This window comes from Lissotriton helveticus, chromosome 12, assembly GCF_964261635.1.
Source record: "Lissotriton helveticus chromosome 12, aLisHel1.1, whole genome shotgun sequence".
Lineage (NCBI taxonomy): Eukaryota > Metazoa > Chordata > Amphibia > Caudata > Salamandridae > Lissotriton > Lissotriton helveticus.
In genome coordinates, this window is record NC_136073.1 from 683,798,878 (window position 1) to 683,822,419 (window position 23,542).

At 45.3% G+C, this 23,542-nt stretch overlaps 1 protein-coding gene across 3 annotated transcripts in view; it reads right to left on the reverse strand.

Moving 5' to 3' along the window:
- The window catches only part of ST3GAL2 (ST3 beta-galactoside alpha-2,3-sialyltransferase 2), a 271,323-nt gene that overhangs the window by 135,529 nt on the left and 112,252 nt on the right, over positions 1-23,542 (reverse strand). The window lies entirely within an intron of this gene.

Consider the following 23,542-nt stretch of genomic DNA (forward strand, 5'->3'; position numbering starts at 1 on the left):
CCGTGAATCCACCGGTCCCAAAGGGCACATCTATCCATCCACAGTTTCCACAGGACGTGAGAAGTTTTAAAAAACATGATCAGAACATCTGGCTGGACCAGGCCCGAGCGTCGTCAACGCCCCCCCCCCACCCCCACCCCCACCCTGTAGCAGCTCAAGTGGGACTGGGGTTTTTGATGAGCCTCTTCTGTCTGCAATTCGGCAAACACACTACACTCATAATTAACCCGAAAGGGTGGGAAGGTGAGTTAGTGAAAGCATCGATGGATGGATGGACGAGTAAGTGAAATGGTGGATGGGTGGCTTAGTGAAGGGGTGGATGGACAGATGCATGGATGAATGAGTGAAATAATTGATGTAAGGATAGATGAGTTAAAGCAGAGTTTGGATGAATGTGTGAAGGAGTTGGTGGATGGGTGATGAAATAAAGGATGGTTGGATGAGTGAGTAAAGGATGAATGAGTGAACGGGTAAATGATGGGTGGATGAGTCAAAGGCTGGTTCGATGGTCAGGTAGTAAGGGTGGATGAATGAGATAAGATGGATGGATTGATGGGCGAGAGACAGGATAAGTGAAAGATGGATGGATGTGAAAAGAAAGGTAAGTGAAAGAATGGATGAATGAGTGAAAGGGAGGACAGATGAATGGCTGGAAGAAAGGGTGGACATATTGACGAGGTAAAGGGTGAGTGGATGGCTGAGTAAAATGGTGGCTCGATAGAAGCATAGCTGATTGAGTGAAAGAATGTATGTAAGGGTGAATGAGTAAAAGGGAGAGAGAATAGACGGATGGATGAATGAAAGGGATGAATGGTAGGATGCATTAGTGAAATGGTGGACGATGGATGGATGATCACTATGAGACAGGATGAATGGATGAGTGAGTGAAATGATTAATTAATTGGTGAAAGGGTAAATGGATGGATCGATCAGCGGATGGATGGACTGTGTGAAAGGGTGGATGGCTGGATCAGTGAAAGGATGTGTCGGAAGGTGGATTTCTGACTATATGGTTACCCCAACTTTTTGCCTTGTGTTTTGCTGGTATTTCGACTTAGTTGGCCTGGGATCCTGCTATTCAGGGCCCCAGGCTATCTTCTCTCTCTATAAAATGGACTCCATGTACTTTAGATACATACCAAATTGGATATTGGGTCACCTCTGTGAGCCCCTGTATAGTGTACCATAGGTACCCAGGGCATAGGTGCATCCAAGGCCTACCAGGGGCTGCAGCATGTATTATGCCACCCCTGGCTGGCCATCCCAACTGACACCACAGGCTGATCACTTAGCTTGGGTAAGGTGGTGTAATCATCCCTTGCTTAGATATAGTAGCCCTATATCTACCTTTACATATAGACACATATGCACCTATAAGTCACTCCTATGGTAGGCCTCGACAATCCTGGAGGCAGAGTGCTTGGTTTTATGTGAGAGGGTGCCCTAGCATGAGCTGAGCCCCTCTGCAGCTTTCGGAACCATCTCCTTATAGCTGTTCTATGATATAGCCATACCATATACTCTTAAGTGCATTATAATCCTCGCGGTTATTGCTAACTTTGGTTTGGCTTTATCAAAACATGTCGTGTAAGGTGTCAAACACTTTGGAATACTACCCCCCCCCGCCAATTCTGGCGGCGGGGGTAGCATTCCGCCCTTCTAGAGGGAAAATACATGTATGTTACTGCTTTACCCGGTTAAAGTTAAACAGGACAAGAGGAAAGCAAGGCAGGACAAGAGGAAAGGAAGGCAGGACAAGAGGAAAGGAAGGCAACAGTTAAGCCAACACATCGCTAACTTCCACCTTCTAGACGACTTGCAATCTGGTTTCAGATCTGGGCACAGCACGGAAACCACACTCCTCCACATTGTCGATGATGCCCTTCAAGCCCTTGACCAAGGCAAAACCTGTCTCCTGATCCTCCTGGACCTATCCTCGGCCTTTGACACAGTTAACCACGAAATTCTCCTGAATCGCCTCAATCTTAGGATGGGCCTGGATGGCACGGTGCTGACCTGGTTCCGATCCTTCCTCCAGAACCGCTCGCAGAGAATCCCGATCAGTGGCAACCTATCCGCCCCCTCTCCGATCACAGTTGGAGTCCTCCAAGGATCAACTTATCCCTTTTCAATCTGTACCTCGAACTTCTCTCAGAGGTGCTGCGCACTGCCAATATCTCCTACCACATGTATGCCGATGACACACAGCTCTACATCAATATCTCTTCTCCTGAGGATATCCGTTCCCTGAACGAGGCCTTAAATCTAACTGTTCACTGGCTCACATCCAACCAGCTCAAACTCAACGCCAAAAAAACAGAGTTTCTCTTAATCTCACCACCTAACGCCAATACAGACATTCAAGCTTGGGCCAAGGCTATCACAGCGCTAAACTGCTCTCCTTCCATCGTTGACTCTGCTAAATCCCTGGGAATTACCTTAGACGCAACCTGAACATGCGGGGCCATATCAACATGATGGCCAAAACCGCCAGGTTTCACCTGAACTACCTACGAAACTTGAAACCTTTCCTTGACCCTCCTGATCTAAAATCAGCTATCCAGGCCTTAGTCATCTCTCAACTAGAATATGGTTGCTCCACTCTTGCAGGCCTACCCAAGACCTCACTGGCACCCTTGAAAGTCTGCCTCAACACCGCCGCCAGACTTCTAACTGGCTCCAAGAAGTTTGACTACATCTCGCCCCACCTTAAAGCTCTAAAATGGCTTCCTCTCGAGCCCAGAATCCAATTCAAACTGGCTTGCATCATCCACAAGGCCCTCTATTCCAAGTCCCCTGCTTTTCTCGCACAGAAACTTGTAGTATCTGGAGGAAGCAGAAACTCCCGGTCCGCCAGTGCCCTCGTGCTCCAACCCGCATGCTTCAAGAAAAAAAAGAACATGCTTTCTCTGTGGACGCTCCAAGAATATGGAACTCACTCCCACCCGCCATTAGAAGGATACCATCTGTTGCCCACTTCAAAAAAGAGACCAAATTGTTCCTAATGGGCAAATTTCTCTGCTACAGCTCACACTACAATCACCCCCTCAACCTGCCTTACCTATCATCATTGCACTTCTCCGTGGCTGCCTTCCTTACGTTACCCACCCTGCACTTCGAACTACCCTCTGGGTGGTGAGACTGCTTTTCTAGTTCATCGCATCACTTTTGCTTCTATCCCGTATAGTAGTCGATTTTTGTGATTGTTTTGTTTTTCCATATACTGTTTCTATTTGTTCCTTTATCCCTTGACTCTCCTTCCCCCTTGTTATATATTCCCTTGATTCTACTGTAAAGCGCTCTGATATCCTCTTGGGTCAGGTTCGCGCTCTATAAAACACTAACTAACTAAATAAATAAATAAATAAATAATAAGGAAAGAAAGCAGGACGGGAGGAAAGCAAGCAGGACAAGAGGGAAGGTAGGCAGGACAAGAGGGAAGGTAGGCAGGACAAGAGGGAAGGTAGGCAGGACAAGAGGGAAGGTAGGACAAGAGGAAAGGAAGGCAGGGCGGGAGGAAAGGAAGGCAGGACAAGAGGGAAGGTAGGCAGGACAAGAGGGAAGGTAGGCAGGACAAGAGGGAAGGTAGGCAGGACAAGAGGGAAGGTAGGCAGGACAAGAGGAAAGGAAGGCAGGGCGGGAGGAAAGGAAGAGAGGAAAGGAAGGCAGGACAAGAGGAAAGGAAGGCAGGGCGGGAGGAAAGGAAGGGCGGGAGGAAAGGAAGGCAGGACGGGAGGATAGGAAGGCAGGACGGGAGGACGGGAGGAAAGTAAGGCAGGACAAGAGGAAAGTAAGGCAGGACAAGAGGAAAGGAAGGCAGGACAAGAGGAAAGGAAGGCAGGACAAGAAGAAAGCTAGGCAGGACGGGAGGAAAGCAAGGCAGGACGGGAGGAAAGCAAGCAGGACGGGAGGAAAGCAAGCAGGACGGGAGGAAAGCAAGCAGGACGGGAGGAAAGCAAGCAGGACGGGAGGAAAGCAAGCAGGACGGGAGGAAAGCAAGCAGGACGGGAGGAAAGCAAGCAGGACGGGAGGAAAGCAAGCAGGACGGGAGAAAAGCAAGCAGGACGGGAGAAAAGCAAGCAGGACGGGAGAAAAGCAAGCAGGACGGGAGAAAAGCAAGCCGGACGGGAGAAAAGCAAGCCGGACGGGAGAAAAGCAAGCCGGACGGGAGGAAGGCAAGTAGAACGGGAGGAAAGCAAGCCGGACGGGAGAAAAGCAAGCAGGACGAGAGGAAAGAAAGACAGGATTTTTTTCTTGCGCAGATACTTCTCCCTGAGGCAGGGGAGGCTCCCCCAGGCAAAAAGCGCGTTCATTCTAACTTTAGAAACAGCTTATTTCCGTCTCATGGGACGGACAGGGACATCCGTTATCCTCCCCATCCCGCTATTGTCACAATATTCAATGACCCTTCTGGGCTGCCCTGCAGTGTTATCAACAGCTTCAGCGTCCCTCACCCATCAACTCCTCCATGCTCCGACCTGCGCTCCCTACCACCACCACCCCCTGTGCCCCTACAGATCCCAACCCCGACACAGCACTAGTGATGAGACTGCCAAGTACCACTGAGGGCCCACGCAGCCATCACCGACACTCCGAGGATGAACATCTGCAGAGGTTTGTTGCAGCTGTCTTCCATGCAATGTACTATCTAATGGGATGACGCTTGAGACAACACAGAGTATGGCTTTTGCGTGCCTGCTTGAAATGAGGGAACCCCCTTACCCAGGTCTCTGGGCATAACCTTCTTTTTTTCTCTACAGGTGACTGCATGGTTGGTGGGAGTCTACTTCATTTCAGGTATTCAACTCAGCTCATGTTTTCTCTATAACAGCCTTGTGACAGGACGACTGCCAAGCTGAACTAGTGGAAATTAAAGTAGTGCCTTCCTGAAGACCCAAAGGCAGACGGCCTCGCACAGTGTGTGCCAGAGTAGTCAGGAAAGCTGCTCATATGGCCCTTACCAAGCGGCTCCTCCGTAATGGCAGAGGAGCGTCGCCCCACAGCCTGTGCCAGCAGACAATAAATAATATAATAACACAATGTTATTATTACTTTATTTATGCTGTCTGAGCCCAACACAAAAGTATAGGATGGGGCGAGCTGAGTAAGTCCGGGAGGAGTAAAGTGCACTCTTAAGTGCGTATGAGTGGTTGGCCACACAGCTGCGTCCGGCCAAACACACATGTGCACTTATGTTTCGCCAACCTGGCTGTGTTACTTAGCCGGGCCGGAGAAACAGCACAGACTCCAATGCACCATCTGAGCAGCAAACAAGGCCGCTCTGACCAATCCTGCAGCTGCTCTTGTGTGAGAGCAGTGCCTGGATTGGGTGCAGAGCCTGTTCCCTGAGGGCCCGCCCATTCCGGCTGTCGGCAGGCGAGAGGAACAGCGATGCAGGCATCAGCGGAGCGGGACAGCACTTAAGTCTTTTTTTTTATACTTATATTTTATTCCCCAACCCACCGCCCTCTCCACCCGCATTCGCCCTACCACCTCAGGGAGGAGGCAGCCACCACTGTTACCAAGTGTGGGTTACAGCCAGGGCCAATAGAATTACGTTATTTTGCGTCCACATAATCTATCACCAGCCGCATAATTTGCAGACTTTAACAAAAACACAATAGTTTCTAACTGAAATGGTTCAAAAGTTACTAAAAAGCAATGGCACGTCTTGTACCGTAGTGGAAAACTGTTTGCAAAGGTTGACTGGTGAGCTTTTAGTGGATTATTGCTGTATTTGGAGCTCAGACGTATACTAATAAGGTGTAACTTTTGCCCAGACACTGTAATCGGTATGAAAATACGAAAATAATCATGTAAAACTATCATAAATTGTAAAGCATTTCACAGCATAATTTACTTTTTCTGGGTGCATAATTTAGTCAACCCTGCCACATAATTTGGTCCACTCTTGCCGCAGAATTTAAGTGGCCCTAGTCATTTCTGTTTTTATAGATTGTTAAATTGTACTAGGTATCTGTTCACGTAATAGTTCTAGAGCTCTAAGTTCCAAGCACTCCTCGGTTTCACAGCGGTTGCTATTTTGAATGATGGGGCTTTTCACACAGACTCTAATGGAATGTGATGTGTGCAGTACAGTGTGGCATTATTCAGCATCATATTGTAACAGACAATTTTATGAACTTCAACTGGCACAAGAACAGTGATGGGCATTATGTCCTGGCACAGAATGTAAAATTTGCATTTGCTTCTGGCAAATCGTTTTTTAATAGGGCTTTTTTAATTCAATGGAGCACAATCTATCAGAGAAGCATTGTTTCTCATATGGCACAAACATCCGTCTGCCGTGCATCCAGTTTTGATACTGGGCATGCATTTTTCATATTTTTCCGAAGTCAAATACATTGATTTATGCTATGAAAAAAACTGCTATGGAACTTAAGAAAAGCCTGTAGCAGCAGAATATTGAATTAATTTCACTTCAGAACTCACCGTAATCTTGTTATGTTTTTATTGGATTTATTTGAAAAAAAGCTGCTTTATACTATACATCATACTTTGACTACATTTTTCCTACTTTTTCTTGGCAAGTGGACAAACGTTGGTTCACCAAAAACTGCTGCAGAGGTTTGCGTGCTATGTTCACTCAAATTGTGAAACGGTGAACTAGCACGAATATTTCAGTCAGGGCTGTTTCTGGCTCTCAGGCATAGTTACTGCACTGCCATAGAAGTAAGTCTGTCGTCTATAATGGTAAGTCTATAATGGTGATGCAGCATTTATTAACAACCATGGCCTTGAGTTTGCACAACTTACTGCGAGTGTCTTTGGTTGTCTTTGGTTAACCCTTCCTACAGATTCTAGGCTTAACTCACTACAATCACTCAAGGCTGCTCTCCTGCTCGTTACCGTGATGATCATGCCCTGTACCCACCGTTCGTTGTGTGGGCAGGAGGGTATTCAGTTTCCGTGAAGTGAAGGATTTTATCTGTTCTTTGCTGTGGGTGGATTGGCCCATTCAAACCACAATCACAATAGTCTTCTGACCAATCCTTAACGCCATGACCACTTTGAGCACTCTTATGACATGGAGACCGCGCACCCCATTCCCAGCTTCTGGTGCTTCTTCCTTTGGTGCTTATTTTTGGCGTGCTTCGCTTGCCTTCTTTTTGGGGCCCTTTGTGCTCCTTTGTTCTTGGAGCAAATGGACATTAGTGCACATTTTGTGAATCTTGCGCGGTGCACTCTACACGGTTACAGGTCCAGCCCCCTGATGCTTGCTTCACATGTCGGGCCTTCACTTATAATAACTGCTACTTTGTGGAACCTTTTATGCAGCCTGCCAGATTGACTTTTCTTATATAATCTTAAACTGCGGATGTACAAAGAGTTGCCTTATAATACTATCAATTACGTTTTCTATTTTTTATGCAGTCTTTAATTAAGTACATCATGAATACAGCTGTAAACTTTATTTCACGTACGACTGGGATACTCCATCTATTCAAGCAAAGCACAATCCGGCACTGACAGATGAATATTAACAGTGACATGTGCATGGGAGACAGACTGCACTTGTAACTGCATTTGTATGAGCCTCATGCCCATGGCAAGGTGCCAGAGGGCACAGTGAGCCAGGCAGCACTCTATACCATGAGGGCGTGCTTGGTGGGATGTTGCTGTATTTGCAGTGTGGCCTAGGTGAAAAGTATTTTGGCACTGTGCAGGAGTGACCACACTGGTGTTCTTATCGTATTACATCAGTTATAGTGTGGTAGGGGCGAAAAATTGAGAGAAGAAGCACATGCATTTTACATTAGTCCGCTGTATTGAGCTATATATAACCATCTCCGCTATGTTATATTTTTAAAGTTGACGTTATCCAGGATCTTTAGATTTGACTAAAATTGTACCTACGATATATTTACTTATATGCATTTCAGCCAGCCCTGTTCGACCTCTGGTCTTATTAATGGTTCATTCATATGTTTCTTCCACCAACTACACTATACAGCATGGGACAGTGGGTCAGCCAACTTCAGCTATTGGCAAACTTCACGATGGGTGACGCCATTTTACCCTTTCACATGGAGCCCTTCAGCACACAAAGCAGTTCCCTTACGGGCAAATAACTACTACGGCAATGTGTGCTTTTTGAGACCTCAAAAATATTTTTGGTTTTAGACAATTTTTGTTTTTCGATTCAAGAGCATCTTCCACAATGTTTTGCAAAAACCATGAGAAAACGCTAATGGAGCAAGACAAAAGTCTAACGGTCGAAACCGGACATACTGGCATTCCCAATGGCTGTTTTGGTGTTGTGGACCATAATTAGTGCAGCAGACATTCTATTGTTTTGCAGTTTTCTGTAGCACGAACTCGACCCGAAGGTAAAGGAGAGCTTTAAATGAGCACCAGTTACATTACGGGACACGCTATTATTATTTTCTTAGGCACAGGGGGATTTAAGTGATTTGATCAGAATCAGAATATTGAGCGGACATCGAGACTCGAAGCTGGTTCACCAGTTCCAAAGTCGGAAGCTCTGGCCGTTACGCGGCACGCTCTCTCCTCTGGTCAGCTTGGACAGGAGTAAAAATAAAGAGGCGACTGGCCCACTGTGCTGGTTTGCGTAGCAGGGGCTCCCTGCGGGAAGCTGAGGGATGTTATTCGATTTGTAGGAAATGCTCCTCTGTCTGCAGTGAGCAGCCCTGGGCGTTCACGTGCTTACGAGGGCCATTGTGCCTCGCGCGTTATGCTATGAAGGGCCTTTCATGTCGGGTTGTGGTGGTGGGGGGACGGGGGCTCCGACTTCTAATGCACTTTATGGCCTCCGAATGTCTGTGGTCGGGGCTGTGTTTCGGCTCTACATTACTGGAGGCATTCCTGGCTTCAAATAACGCTTGAAGTTAACGACGAGCTGCGTTCTTATCTGCAAACCCACATTTTGTGTCTGCCTGGGGGGGGGGGGGGGGCTAAGATCCCTTGATTTAAAGCTACGCTCAGGGCCGAGTTCAGAGTCAAAGATCTTTGAACACCAGCCCCACATGGCATTCTGGTTTTCATTACAGTTAAACGGCTGGCTGCCTCGGGTTAGATTTATTTTATTTTATTTTATTTTGAGAGTTTTATATAGCGCGAACAAGATCTTTGCAGATAACAGAGCGCTTTACAAAGGCAGGTGGAGGGTAGGGGAACAAGGGGGCACAGTAGGGAGGTAGATCAACATGATCATGTACATAGCACCAATATAGTATATAACATAGTACCAATATAACGTATAGTACAGGTATGAGGTAGCAGGCATAGTTGGAGCGTAGGTCATCAACAAGTTCATGTACATAGCACCAATATAGTATATAACATAGTACCCATATAACGTATAGTACAGGTATGAGGTAGCAGGCAAAATTGGAGCGTAGGCCATCCACACGCTGTAAATAATACAGAGTAATATTATTATACAAAATAGTATGTATAGTACGCATAGTACAGGTATGAGGTAGCAGTGCATAGTTGGAGCGACGGCCATCAAAACGCTGTAAAAATAAAGAAGGACTAAAATACGTCAAATGCGCTTACATTGAATAGTAGGCAAGGTTATTACAACGCATGCCATTACAACGCGGTCATTACAACAACCGCGTTGTTACATCGCATACCATTACAACAACTTGGTGTAGGTGGTCACTGGAGGTTGGAATAGTATAATTTACTATTCCAACTCCAGTCTGTGCAACAGTAGGGAAGGTGTTGGATTTAAAATCCAACACCTTCTCCCCTTACAGCAAGTCGTTGAAACCACTTGCGCTGTAATGGTTTGCGATGTAACAACGCAGTCATTATAATGACCGCGTGGTAATGGAATGCATTGTATCGCATTCTTTGTAAACGACATTTACCGCTTACGCTGGTCCGCCTCGCTAACCCAATGAGAAATTTCAAGACAGGTGAGTCAGGGCCAGGGCTTTAAGTGGGATGAAAAAACTGGGGGGTCTCTCAAAGGGGCGTGGCCGATGTAATTAAGGGCGTGGCTTAAAAACAGTACATTAAAAAATCTGTGTTTAGCATAGTGTGCCACCCAACTTGTATTTTGCTGTTTCTGTCATTGCATCCAGATATATGATACAACAAGTAACATCATACCTACAAGTCAGAACTATTGGCTTTGTCAATGGTTGTTAGGTGCATAAGATAAATAAGCAGCAACTATGTCTTGTATAGAATATTGAAAAAGCTTCCACTTAAAGCCCTGGTGACACCATGACAATGTTGCTGCTCTTGCCTTTTAAAAAGAGAAGGGAAATCCGGAGAGAAAATTACCCTTTAAATGATTTCCCTTCCCATACAAGGCTCATCTGGCATGACATCATGCCTTAACTTCTCCACTACTAGTGTCAGCAGGACACATCGATGTGCCTGCTGTCTCAAAACTTGTTTCTATCAGACTCTGTTTTGCACTCTGGCACTTTTTTCTGGACAGCAGCGACAGACCGGAAAAAAACGGACCTCTTGTGCCAGCTCACAAAACAGAGCCCGATAGAGACCCGTTTCCAGGCCCCCTTAAAAAAACTGCCGGTGCTCAGACCCGGTAAGACCCAGCCCACTTAAAGCCCTGGTCAGGGCAGTACTCTGTTGGGGGAGAGGGGTTCGTGGGGTGTTTCAGGTTGGGAACCCTTCAACTGAAAGCCGAAAAGGGGATCAGTGGATAATCTGTAAATAACGCACAGGTCGAAACCGGGGAGGTCCAATTGAACCTTTCATCCGTTTGAACTCAGAAATGTGGTCCGTGTTCTTGTTTAGCACAAAGACAGTTTAGTGCCTCAGTGGCCTCGCCAAGTGTAAGGCAGGAGGAGCGCAGCAAGAGAAGACAAGTAACTGCTCAGAACAAGCATTGGCATTGCCAATAGGTCTCGATTGTGGGACCTTATAAGTATTTAGTTTTGCAGCACAATATCCGATTATGCAACAAGGATATTGTGCTGCAAAACTAAATACTTATAAGGTCCCACAAGCGAGACCTATTGGCAATGCCAATACTTAACATATTTGTGCATTTTTATTTCCTGGTTATCTGTGGGAAATGTGGCGTATATATTAGTGTGCGCTCACAATCACAAACGCAAGTACGCATTGAAGTCCACCATCCGTGCTGTCCAAGGCAATATACATAGGACACACTTTATCACTGGCCGGGAAACCTTCCAACCTGCATATCACTCCTGTAAATTTATCCTGCCAGACCTACAGCCTCCATGGTGCAGTGGTACCGCATTCTGCTGGGGTGTTTAACCCGCCGACTGTATGCAGGAAGTGTGTGTGTGTGGAGGGGGGGGGTGTTTGGACGGGCATCGAAGGACCTCGAGATATTTAACTGCATCTCATCCTGGTGGGAGGTTGAGTCCCGCAGTTTCCTAGGGTGTTTAACCTCCGGACTATATGCAGAAAGTGTATGTGTGTGGGGGGGGGGGATGTTTGGACGGGCATCGAAGGTCCTCGAGAGATGTATGCAGGAAGTACCTCGAGACATTTCACAGCATCCCATCTCCTGGTGGGGGCGCGAGGGCAGGCGGGCTGAGCAATTTGCCGTGAGCTGAGGTGCAATTTTGCTGCCTTGAAAGGAAACAATCAGCCCCGACTGTTCACTGTAAATGAGTATGTAGATATGTTAACACCTGCGCCGACGCTGCCTAATATCGCATATTTATGTAGAGCGCCATAGCTCATATAGAAGGGCTGTTTACCGCGTGCATTGTATGTACCATAATTCTTACGTAACTCGTAATATCCGGTAATTCAAGGCACTTTTAAATTGGTGTGTTCCAGCCGTAACTGTATACGTGTCTTTGTAGAATAAAAAAATAATATGAATGCTTTATTTTCGGTGTTTAAGTGAAGATGACGGCATTGTTTGTTCTCACGCATACACGGAGCACCAGAAATGAGCAGGGCAAGAATGCTACTACCCGCTCCTCTTTTGAACGGGGTCGTGATTTTTTTGTTTAGTTCAAGGTATTTTGAAGAAAGAAAAAGAAACGCGGGAACAGAGGGAATAATGTTTGGAATAGGAAGGAAGGCAAGAAAGGGGACGGAAGACTTGAGGAATGGGAAAGAATTGAACGGAGAAGAAATTAAGGCTATAAACTGAGGGAGGGGAAGAATGAGTAGAGGAAGAGGAAGGGCCTCATTTAAAAACAAGCAAAAGCAAATGGTGGGGGCCTGAAGGAGGAGGGGGTGCGAGGGATGGGGGAAGCTGACTGGGGAGAGAATGCAGAGCGCACGCTGGGCGAAGCCCTTTGATGTGCTGTGAGCGGCCGGGAATGAATGATTAGGGGAGGAGAAGCGGGAAACTGAAAGTACGGCCGGCCTGTGGCCGGCCATGAATAATTAGGGGAGGAGAAGCCCTGGCCGTGAATGCGCGTGCATGTTGCTCACGTGGTTCACATGAACTGCATGAAAACGCCATGAAAACGCCAGCAAAAAGCTGGTGGTTTCATGATGTTTTCGCCACTTGAATTCTCGCTCCGCTCGATGCGCATGCGCGCATCGATAGGTCGCGAGACCTAAAAATAATGCATCTTCAAAAGGTAAACATGACACCATTCACTGATCGGGTTACCGTAACCGCAAACTGACAATCAACAAGAATTTACCACATCCACCTGCATAAATTCTGTAAAGGACACCTCCTAAAATATATATGCCAATAGAAAGGCGGCTTCCTGCCAAAACTTGGAATTGCCTTCATCAAGCGGCCTCTTCACCAGCCCAGTGATGCCCAACATTAATACACCGGCCTCACACACACACACACACACACACACCTCAGCCAACTTCACCCATGTAAGGATGCACAGATCAGACACACCCTTAAGTACCACAAAACAGATTCGCCATCATCCCTCGAATGCACAGTGTTTTCGCAAGGAAGCCCCCGTCCCCCATGTCAACCCAAAACCATGGTTGTTATCCCTACAGAGAGAAAGAATCTGCCACAAGGTCATGCTTTCAAAAAGTCAACACTGGATCCTGGGTGAAAATTTGGGAAAACAGTAGTTTCAAAACTCTAACATTACTTGAAGAAAGAAAATTTACTTGACCAGTGTGAACATTTTAATCTTGTTTTCCTAAGCATAATTGCGTCCGTCATGTTTTGCTGCTTACGGGGACCCACGTCTCGCACACTGTCTCTCTGGAATTAAGCTCTACCTGGCTGATGAGCCCTAACTACGTCAAAAAACTGTCCTAGGATGCCTATGTTCCAGGGAAGGGAGGACCTGGCGTGGCAGTTCGGGCTAAACTGTTCCGACTAGAGCAGGGTTGAGACTGATTTGCATATGGCTGGGTCCAAACTGAGTTGGCATGGTGTGCAAAATAACGTATAGACTGAGATGCGACCTGAATAATAATCAGTGCTTAGATTAACTCAAGGATTCCATCAATCGCTTTTTTGTATACTTCAGTGTGTTGCCCTAAGTGGGACGGGTATGCCCAGATGTGGGTCTTGGGCAAACGGGGTCACTGGATCAAGTTATACCTGGCTGATGAGACCTAACTAAGGCAAAACCGGTCGTAGGTTGCTTGTTTCTGGTTCAAGGAGGACCTGGCTCAGCAGTTTGGGCTGGACTGTTCCCACTGGAAAAGGGTAAAGGCTGATTTGAATATGGCTGAGTCCAAACTGAGGTGACATGGTGTGCAAAATAATGATGGACTGGGATGTGGACCTTAGTAATCACCAGTGGCATTGCTTAATTCAAGCATTCCAGCCATCACTTTTTTGAATACTTCAATCTAATTTCTTGACTGGCAGGGATCTACCAGGTTGTAAGTTCTTCCCTTTTGAGAGGTTAGGTGAAGGTAACATTTATCAGAAAATGGTCAGGCCAAGCTACTGGTGTGATCATTTCTCTTATTGGGCACTAAGGGGACTGTAGAAGATAAGGTCAAAAGGATGACTAAGATTAAGGCCTCGTTCATATGTCATCTGCTTGAAGCCTGCTACTCTTGCTCATCAGCAAGCATTTCGAAATCTAGAATCATTCCATGGTAGTCTTCTAAGTCATGTAAGGAGATAAAAATAGCATAACTAAGGGACACTAGCCCACGGAGCTCTAGGAATTTCTCCCTAAATTTTCTTCTGAAACCGGGTTGATATGCTAATAGAAAGGCCCAGAACACCGAGGGGATAGATTACCAGCTTCAGACCAAAGACTGTGGGAGTAGTCAGGTCAATTCTGTGATAACATTTAGATTAACGCTAGATCGACATATGATGGCCATGCCTCCTTTCAGTTTGGTGAAACTGTCATAGCTGCGCAGAACCGTAAAAGCCCAGAGGGGTGGCAATGCATGGGTCTGGATTGTAGCACTCCCTCAACCATGTTTCCAGAGCAAGAGACAATAGAATTGTCCACTTTCTAGTAATAGGAACAACCCACATCTGTGTTTAGGAAAGAATCTAGTACTTGAGAGGGCAAAATCGATGGGAGTGCTCAGGGTTGGAATGTGCATGGCAGCGATTAACGCCTCTCTGCACACTTGCCGATATCTTCAAGGGAGCTTTAAGTACTTCAAAGGATGTTGGAAAATAAGTTAGATAGGCAGCAGGACACATCTTCAGGTTATTAAGATGGATTTATTAAGTCACATAGAATAAGACAGCAGAGCAGTAAAACCCCACAGCTGACCAGACCAAGTAAGAACATACAACAAAGGACCCGCCCATCTCCTTGATATTTAAAAGATCTCACTGGTGTAGCAGATTTAAGCAGCATGGCCCGGCAACTGACCAGACTTGCGGCCGTCTTATCCAGCTCCCAGGCTACGTCCACCCAGCCTTACTTGACACAGACCAGTACGGATGGGCTTGCCTCCTGTGTGCCAGTGGCGTGGCTCTGCAGCATCTGGGGGCTAAATATCAGCCTAGAGCCCTGGGCATATTCATTTCCAGTTGACCCTTGGTCTCGCAAAATGTCAGCTAAAACTTGCTTAGCTTATCAAAAAACATCCAAAGATGGTGGTGTGAAGTGCCTGGCCTGACTTGTCACAAGAATTTTCCCTTCAATCACTCGGCCGTTACTGCAAAAACAAACAACAGCTGGTGTATGATGACCAGAAACCGAAGTATCCCATCGGTACAAAACACAATCCTACTGGAATGTTTCAAATTAATATGAGCAACACTTCTGGTCAAGAACCAAAGTGGCAAAGTTAATTTCAGTCCTACAAGATTGTAAATGTTTTACACGGCCTCTCTCTTACTGACTCTGGCCTAAGTGCTTAATCTGAAAGTACAAAAAAAAGTGCAAGGGCCCAAACTTTTTTATAATCCTATGCTGCCGCATGCATGCCAGTGTTGCGAAAACTAAGATAGTCTCTTCCTCATTTCATCTCACATCTCTTTTTTCACACACTTATACTTTGGGTCTCTTTAGCTCACTTTTAAAGGGCCTTTTCAACCTTGCTTGCAGGGCACAGCTATCAAAAGTGCAGCAGGTGGTAATTATGGCATGCAGCAGGTACACACATAGGTCATCACATTGGGTTAACATCACATCTTGATGCATACCTGTGCATCTGTGCATAATTGCCCTCTATTTTTAGGTGGTGCCTCGCGCCGTGCGCATGTGCTGCTATATGGGGATGCTTCATGTAATCACTCCAAACTTCTCCGTGTGGGTCAGACTCCTCCCACACATCTGATTGGGCTTTGCATGCGTCTTTCAGTAATGAAATCACGCAAATGCCCAGAGCGGGTGCATGCCCCACCTCTTCTTGACATGTTCACTCCCATAGCGTTTTGGTGTCGGGAGCAAGCAGCGTCGCGCATTGTGGCACCTGCATTCCTCCCTTGTTGTTATGGATCATGTTACTAATTAAACCCAGTGTGGTCGCCTTCACTTTCGCTGCCGCGCTGTGTTTTGTTACTAATGGCATGAAACCAGTCGAGCAGCTTCTGTGTCTCCAAACTAGGCAGCAGTACTTGTGTGATTTCTTCTTCAGACTTGCCCCCATGGCAAATTCCGAGCACCACTTGCTTATCAGCATGCATGGAACCGGAGTGATGTTCCTTGGCACCCAGAAGCCTGACCGGTCATGTTCATCGACTCGATGGTGGCCCTCACGGCATTAATGACATTCTAGTCCCAACCCATATCTTAAATAGGAGGGAAACAAACACGAAACAAAACAACTGGCAGCAAAATGAGTAATGCTTTACAGACCAAAAGTGTTAAGGATCACACCTACACCCCAAACAACAAGCATTTGCAATGCAATAGGTCTCGCATTAGGAAAGTTTGAGCTATTGGTATTGTAAATGACAAATTTTGTATTTATGTGTTGGTTTTGAAAATAGCGAAATTAATAGCTTTGTCATTTACAATTCCAATAGTTTTAACTTTCGCCAATGTGACACCTATAGCATTTGTAATGCAATATGTGTTGTTTTTACGTGACTTAGATGTATTGATATTACAAATAACAATGGCTTTTAATTTTTTAAAATAATTAATACTTAAATAAAAGTTATTTTAATTTATAATGGAAATAGCTTAAACTTTTGTAAATAACTTTTGTGAAGATTATGTTCAGTGTATTTTATTGTGACGAAAATCCAAGAACAGAAGTGAAATATTAACATGTTTTTGTGATATTTGTAATAAAGCTTGAAACATTGAGAGAACATATTTGAACCCGTTGTTGTTGAATGGTTGCACAGATTGATGATGTTGTGGTGGCGACGAGTGATGCTGTGGTAGCGCATAGTGATGTTGTGCCAGCGCATAGTGATGTTGTGCCCCTGAGTGATGCTGTGGTGGTGCTGAGTCATGCTGTGGTGATGCGATAGATAGATAGAGGGTGTGCGGTAGATAGATAGAGGGTGTGCGGTAGATAGATAGAGGGTGTGCGGTAGATAGATAGAGGGTGTGCGGTAGATAGATAGAGGGTGTGCGGTAGATAGATAGAGGGAGGGCGATAGATAGATAGAGGGAGGGAGATAGATAGAAGGGTGATAGATAGAGTGAGGGAGGGCGATAGATAGAAGGGTGATAGATAGAGTGAGGGAGGGCGATAGATAGAGTGAGGGAGGGCGATAGATAGAGTGAGGGAGGGCCATAGAGTGAGTGAGGGCCATAGAGTGAGTGAGGGCCATAGAGTGAGTGAGGGCCATAGAGTGAGTGAGGGCCATAGAGTGAGTGAGGGCCATAGAGTGAGTGAGGGCCATAGAGTGAGTGAGGGCCATAGAGTGAGTGAGGGCCATAGAGTGAGTGAGGGCCATAGAGTGAGTGAGGGCCATAGAGTAAGTGAGGGCCATAGAGTGAGTGAGGGCCATAGAGTGAGTGAGGGCGATAGAGTGAGTGAGGGCGGTAGAGTGAGGGCGGTAGAGTGAGGGCGGTAGAGTGGAACATAGTGATAAAAAAGTTACTTATTATGTAAAAATGGCAAGCCTGGTGGAAAGATACAAAAACTTTTACAGAATTGAGAATCTGGCCTTAAAGTGATCATGGGATGGTACTTTAAACCAGATAAGATCCATTGAATATACTGACACACCACTAAGTTGTTGGAGCAGCTGCGGGGAGACGGTACGCCATTACATACTTGGTGGGCATGTCCCAGAATTAAATATTTATTGAAGGAGGTTCTCGCAGTCTTCAAGGACTTGGTGTGGGTTTCTATACCAGACAGTCCTAGGTATGTGACCTCTGGAGAGGGGGGGGGGATTGGGAGAGATGCCTGCTGGGAAATTGGGTGGTTGGTGGGAAACTGGAAGCTAACATATCAACTATTAGCACGCATGATAATCTCCACAAAACTGGAAACAAACAGCAGCTTCGACCAAGCACGTGAGCTAGAGATTCTTGGAAAGAATTGCAATGTATCAGCTGGTAGCCCATGTTGCCAAAGACAGAGACAGATTTTTAAAGACATGACAGCCCATGTTGTCCTTCATAGAGGGAGTTCATTGAGAAGTAATGAGTTTCCCTTAAACAAGAGTCAAATAGGTTATTGCATTTCATCAAATGTATTCATCAACAATCACTGCTCAACGCAAAACTAGATAGTGTGATGCATAATTAACAAATTAAATCAACTTAGTACACTTTGTCAATGTCGAGTGAATCACACTTTTGTAATGACCCCATGACCACAGTGCATTTCGGATAACATCATTCTTCAGGGGGAAAAATACGCTGAAAATCAAATCTTCAGTGGCCTCCTGCCGGAACAACAGAAAAAACAGACTAAATGTCTTAAATTACAATCCACGCTCCATTTTATACAAATGAAATGAAATCACTTTTCGCAGGTATATTCAACTAGCCAAACACCGAGACGTGTGTGAAAGAAAAAGGTATATGAACAGAAGTGCCCTGCGCGTGGTGCCATGAGTTCAACCCAGCTGCAGCCGTGACGCATGTAACACAGTCTAAAGTCTCGTAACCATGCATGTTATGAAAGTGTATTAACCCGTGCGGCGAACAAATGCCCTGCATGAAGTACGTGAAGAAGAATCATGGAGGGAGGGAGTGAGTGAGTGAGTGAGTGAGTGAGTGAGTGAGTGAGTGAGTGAGTGAGTGAGTGTGTGTGTGTGTGTGTGTGTGTGTGTGTGTGTGTGTGGTTTTTTTTTTTTTTTTTGACGGGTGATGTGCACAGCGCATGGCTGTACGTGCACACATGCTGAAATCGGCAAGAGCTCTGTGCTCGTGCCCATCCCCTGTCCCACTTCCAGAAGTCGCTAACAATAGAGGCTTCGCTGGACAGCAGCGCCTCGCGCTGCTTACACCAGCTCAACCTTAAAATGATTTCACGCATATTTTAGAAAAGTTTAAAGGCTAAGGTCTACCAATGTTTGAATCAAATGGTCAAAATATGAGTGGACAAATAGGTGTACTAACGAAACAACTTATGCATACGTGGCTTAATTACAATAAAGATACGTTCTGCGACTATACAAGACTTCATATGTTAGCACAGACTTAGCAGTTTTGTCAATACATCAACAAGTATACCCATCCAACTACACACCACACGCCTCAGTTCTCCGGTTACAGGGAGGCCGTACAGTTTCATAATTTTTTTTTTAGTGGAATACTGAAAACGACAAGTGTGCTCCCCCCCCAAAAAAACACCCCTCGCCTATCAAATAAGCAGATATGATAGTCTACAGTAGGTTCACTTAATAACGTAAATTCAACTCAGCAAATGTCTCAACGTATTTTATCTTTAAACATGTTTGCTTAATTATATGATCTGTTGTGGATTAAAATGTATGAGAGACTTTTTAAGTGTTTTATGGCACGCATAAACAAATGGGGCTTTATTCTTGTCAAGTAATTTTACATCCAGAACTCAACAATAACGTTTCTAGCACTAGGACAAGACAGCAAGCGCATTAAAAATATATTTGGCCTTCAAATGATTTTTAGTATACGTAATTGTATGGTTTTTCATTACGTATCCTGGAATTGCTGTCTTTTGGCAGACATTTATGTTGTGCATATTTGTGATCAATTATTGTTACGGTGACAGTATTGCTTTACATAATTCAATGTCAATGGCAAAGCATGGAAAGAGGCAACAATGATTTTTCTAGTGTATCAATTTTTGGCGATTGGGCTGGGTTCAGCAAAGTCGCTTTACTGCATACATTATTTAGTGCAGTATTACGCCAGTTGTATTGGAGTAACTTATGTGAATGGAGTCCAAGGTACCCTTTTTTGCTGTCATTGTATTTGGATTGCCGTCCTTGTGTCAATCCTTGTTACACCCACTTTGGCAGCAATTGCTCTCTTATAAGATCCCAAAGGCGAGACCTATTGGCTTTGCCAAGGCTTGTTTATATATGCTGCCTAACACCACAATAAGCACTCACAAAGCCAATCAGTTGAAAAAGCAAAACATATAGGCTTTTATTTGGCTGGTTCCGTTTTCTGCCCTTCTACTTCTTGTCCCGCCCAGACTTGGCTGCCTGCAGCAGAAAGAAAAATAAAATGATAAGGTTTTTTCATAATTTTATTTTTCCGGTTTCGGTCTGCTGCCTGGCACTCGGGGGTGAGGGAGAGCTGATGCTCCTCCGCCATAGCGGAGGATCCGCCACTGCTTAAACGAAAAGCCTCTAAAACGGAGGTCCTGCCCATGCAGATAAAGTGATTAATGCTCTTGCTATATATTCTGCTTTAATGCTTTGCGTGCTCTCAAAATCCCTGCCAACATCATTACCTATTAAAGGAGAAAGATACTGCAAGGTTGTTTTTAGATGATGCTGCACTCTTCAAAAACAAATTATCACTACCTTGAAACTTCCGGATGAAGGTTCTCCAAGCGATGCTTATATTGATCACTGATCCTATTCAAATATAATAGTTGGTTATGGGCACTGGAAGCAGGTACGGAAACTGATGGCTTTTCATCTACTTTACATCAACCACCCCATAAAAAACACCAGTACACTACCAGAAGCATGGTCTACCGTGCTACAAGTGTCAGTGAGCGGGGACAGTTGGTCTACCCCCTATCTACCTGCTAAGGCCAGAAATTGTAGGACTTGGTCAGAAACCGCTCTTTCAGAAGGAGCACAAGCTGTGTGGCTCCAGCCTCGTGTATAAGGCAAGTACTTTTCTAGGTTCGGATGCTCTTGTGCAAACACATGAAAAAAAACACAGACAGAAAAGAGTATCTCCATTTTTCAAGCAAAGCCCCACGGTCGGTCATCGACTGATTCAGAACAAACTGTTGAATTAACACGATGAGCACCCAACATCCAGACTGGCTTTGCAGGGTGTCTGGCACTGTTCAGATGTGCTGCGGACCCCAGTGCCCTTCAACTGGTAATGCTCACCAGCAAAGAGCCGACTCTGGTGCCTAGTGTGGACTTAATTCGTACGGTGTGTAACACATCCAAATCTACCTGTATGGCAAGATTACTCTAAGCGCTACATGTATTGTATTGTAATTGCATTTATATAGCGCTTACTACCCCTGATGAGGCATCAAAGCACTTTTTCGGCGAGCAGAACGCTACTTCGGAACCCATAAAGGATTAGTGTTGCATAGTATAGTGAAATATGAAAGTAATTTGAGTGGTGGATATGTTAGTCAGTTATTTTAAATGAGAAGGATAGTGAAGGGATAGAAGAGGGAAAAAGATTTGCATTGATAAAGAGATTGTTACCCCTGCATGCAGCCTACATAGGGAAAAGGGAGAGGGCCGATCAAACAGTCAGGGCCACAGCATTGGACAAGCCACTCCTCCCCGACCCGCCCGCCGCCAACCAGGCATACCCTTCTGCTTTCTCACAGTGTGAGAAGCAGAAACATAAAATGGTATTTAAAACACCATTTTTATGTTTCTACTTCTACTGCGAAAAAGCAGTGGGGTGACCTCTGCCCTAATGGAGGAGCCGCCCCTGCATAACTATGCTGGAGTTTAACAGGTCAAGAAAGATAAATTTACATTTTGTTTTTAAGTATATCTTGTCACATTTGATGTGCATTCAAAGACAGGTCACATGTCAAGCTTGGTCTTGCTGACAAATTGCTGCTTATTTTTTTGACATGGAGATTGGGGTTTACTTTTCTTACTCTTACCAGATTTTGGAATGTGAAATATGTGACTATCTTGCCGAGTGTCAAATGAAAAGCTGATAGACAACAGAACTTGAACTGTATAAGCAGTTAGGAAAGCACAAAGCACTTTCTTTAGTAATTCTGAAGTGTGATGGAAACAACTATGTTGATAGGCTCATAGTAAATCAATACATTTTACTTGGTGATGCCCAAATGATAATGAATTCCTAAAACCAGAGTTCCACACCTTATCATTTTTGCACTGTATAGTGTTATCAGCAAACACATTTCAATGGACAATGTGCTGTATATACAGCACAGTGCACTACCACGCCATGCTTTAGTAATACAAAAGTGACTTCAGTGATGTAACCCAGATGGCAGCATCCCACTCTGAAAATTGTTCCAGCACTGCTGGGGTCAAGCCTTGGAAATGTTTGCCATTCAGATTGTGCAACTAACTTCAGGTTTGTTCAAAACTCAAAAAACATATTTAACATGTGGAAGCGTTTCACGTTAGTGCATCTGATTGTATCACTGCATTAAGAGACAGTTTTTAAACATGAACCAAGAAACATTCCCGCCCCAGCCCTGACCACACCATTAGTGAACTAAGGGACAAGTCACTTTATGTGGCCTAGATTCTTATGCATGGAGCAACTATATAGTCCATTAAGTCAACCAGAGGGTTTTTGAACAGTGCAGATCCTGACTCAGGATGTGCATTTTTGGGACAAATGTTCTGCTACATGTGATAATAAAGAAAACAAGCATTTGCAATGCAATAGGTCTCGCATTTGTAAAGTTTAAAGTTGTTGGTATTGTAAATAGCAATGTTTTTTGCATGGTGCGGTCAATTGTGTACCCTCAGACCCCATGAAAAGCCCCCTCCCCCACTGAGAGCATGGTCTGGTCTCTTGTGCACCCTTAAGACCCCATGTGAAGCCCCCGTCCCCCACCTGAGAGCATGACGTGGTCTCTTGTACACCCTCTGCCCCATGTTAAGCCCCCTCCCCCATCTAAGAGAAATATACGGTGGATATTACCTAAAAACAAGCCCACGTCCTTCTGATTCCACAGTAACCACTTTGACCCTTAAACAGAAGTGTAAAGTAACGCCTTTCAGTGTGTAAACCATGGAATAAGAATGCTCACGTGGCTGGGGCGGCCACTTCGGAAGAGATATTGTTGTTTCTTCTGGAGCAGCTGGCTTCATATTTTCCGGCACTGGATTTTACTTTCTAGCCATTAGGTTACCAGGTGGTAAAGCCAACCTTATGCTTACTAGTGCAAACTTTCAGCTTGTCAGTCAGCATAAACTACGTTTTCCATTGGCTCTAAGAATCGAAATGGTTACTGTGAAATTGGAAGGTTTTTAACCAAGAGCCATGCTACTGGCTAAACTGGCATAAAAATTCCTATTTTTTATGAACAACCTAATTAGTATCCGACTACGGTATTTATGCCTCAAGGAGGTAAATAAACCTGCTCCAGCTTTCCGCTATCTCTGCAGGGGCTGTAGGGTTCTCCGAGCTAGGTCCAGTCGCATAGGGTCTCCACAACAGAACAGCACCAACGCAGTCAAGTAGGGGAAAGCGGCTGAAAATGTTAGAGGCCACCGGCAGGCCCACTCTCTGGGCGTGGTCTGGCTTCTAGGGAAGCAGGCACTGAATCGACCCATTTAAGGTGCCCCTTAGACATGCATTTGTGCTGCTGCTGGTGGGGAGACACGAGCGCGTGGCAGCTTAACGCTTTGGTGACTTCCGGTCGAGTAGGCCCATAAATCAAGCTCGTAATACAAACAGAAACAAAACACCTGGCAGCAGACATGGGCCAGAAACTGCTTTTGCAGGGCCCGGTCCACAGCCGTCAGAGAGCCAGGAAGTGAACGAAGTTCTGGATGGCACCTTTTCCGCGGCTTTCTGTTCTTCCAGATGTTGCTTGCTGCCAAAACGAATCTTCTTTCCCATTACTATAAAATACCGACAAATGCAGTGGCTGTAGCCTG